At 28.1% G+C, this 1,868-nt stretch overlaps 1 long non-coding RNA gene across 1 annotated transcript; it reads left to right on the forward strand.

Moving 5' to 3' along the window:
• The first annotated feature begins 526 nt into the window (after nucleotides 1–526).
• Nucleotides 527–769, forward strand: LOC124421239. Its single transcript, XR_006941541.1, has 2 exons — nucleotides 527–582; nucleotides 656–769. It is a non-coding gene; the product is annotated as an uncharacterized LOC124421239 (long non-coding RNA).
• Nucleotides 770–1,868: the final 1,099 nt, after the last annotated feature.

Genomic DNA, 1,868 nt, shown 5'->3' on the forward strand with positions numbered 1-1,868 from the left:
AGAACAGAACTAGAACAGAACTAGAACAGAACTAGAACAGAACTAGAACAGAATTAGAACAGAACTAGAACTGAACTAGAACAGAACTAGAACAGAACTAGAACAGAATAAGAACTGAACTAGAACTAAACTAGTACAGAGCTAGAACAGAACTAGAACCGAACTAGAACCCATGTGAATTAGAATTTGACATATAGTATACCAGAACTGAACTAGAACTCAAATAAAACTAAATTAGATAAAACTTTATATTATGAATTTTTTATTAAAAATAAAACTCATTCAGCACAGACATTTACCTTCTTCTTAACTTAAATTATATTAAACACCCTGTGAAAACATATGACAATAATTTAAGTCGTTACTCGATTACTCATGTATTCGTCTAGTCTACAGCTCTACTAAAATTATTCACAGTAGCCTGCATTCATATTATTGTATTTGTTTTTTGCTTTATCACTAATTTATTTTCTACTCTTCGCGATTACAAAGCAGACGTTTTTTTGTGTTTAATGAGACGTAGTACGAATAAAATTGTGAAAAAAAGAAATAAATTTAGTTGAAAATTTTGCAAAAAAAATTGTAATTGATAAAATTCCAGATAAATGCAATTATAATTTTATATAAAAAGTTAAACAAAGTGTTTTTTTATTAGGAATAAGTGAAGTTAAATCTGAATAAAAAGAAAATTACAAGTATAAGTGAATGCAAGAAAATTAAAATTTTTTTGCAAACTATTCACAACGAAGTAGCAACAAAAAGAAAACAACAAAAAAGAGAAGTGATATGAAAATTAAGATAAAATAATTAAAATTTAATAAAAATTTCACAAATAAATAAAGGAATATAATGAAAATTACTCAACAAATAATAAAAATGTTTTAAAAATACTTAAAAAATAATTAAAAAGCAAAAATAAATCAAAAAAAAATATTGTTTAAAACACCATGAGTTCCCGTAACAAGTGAGTAATTCCAAGTAATTGTTTAAAGTCACACATTTCCAAAGAACCCCTAGACATTGTTATAGTAATACTCCAAAAGTCCATTGTCATGTTACTGTGGGAATTTCTATTCACTAATGTGGGCGTTCTGCTTAACTGCTTATAACTACTTGTTATTCTTTATATTTCATTTCACTTCATCTACATAGTTTGGATTTATGATTTTCTATTTGCTTCCAAAAAGTAGTCAAATTTCTATTAATTATTTTTGTTTTTAATGTTTTTCCAGAACCGATGTTAAGAAAATATTTGAATATTGGTGTGAAGTGTCTCGAACTCATGGCATTGACCATAACTCCCGCTTAAATGGTCATGATGGTGTTGGTAACAGCTCTTCTATAGCACCTGAAGGTGTAATCACTGAAAGTTTTCCAGAAAATTTTCGTGATGAAAAAACTATTGCCAATATACCCGCTTTTGCATTTCCTTGTGAATTTGAAAGGTGAGTAAGAAAAAAAACGACTGCATACTGTTGTGTACAACAAGTATAACAACTATACATATTTACAACAACTGCTATGGCACTAAAATGAAAAAAAAAAAACATTTAATAATAAAGATGCCCCTTCTCTAAACATAACAACAACTTCCGGCAATTAAAAAAAATCAAACCTAAAGAAACTCAACTGACCAACCGAATTCTTGACTTAAGTCGTGAGTGTTTAACCAAATAATATTCCAGTATATTACCACAGTACAAATGTTATATTTTATGATAAAGTTCTGTTCAAGTTGCATTCTATTTCAATTCTAGTTAAGTTCTAGTTTAGTTCTAGTTCTAGTTCAGTTCTAGTTCAGTTCTAGTTCAGTTCTAGTTCAGTTCTAGTTCAGTTCTAGTTCAGTTCTAGTTCAGTTCTAGTTCAGT

The sequence above is a fragment of the Lucilia cuprina genome, unplaced genomic scaffold (assembly GCF_022045245.1).
Source record: "Lucilia cuprina isolate Lc7/37 unplaced genomic scaffold, ASM2204524v1 Scaffold_7359, whole genome shotgun sequence".
In the NCBI taxonomy this organism is placed as follows: domain Eukaryota; kingdom Metazoa; phylum Arthropoda; class Insecta; order Diptera; family Calliphoridae; genus Lucilia; species Lucilia cuprina.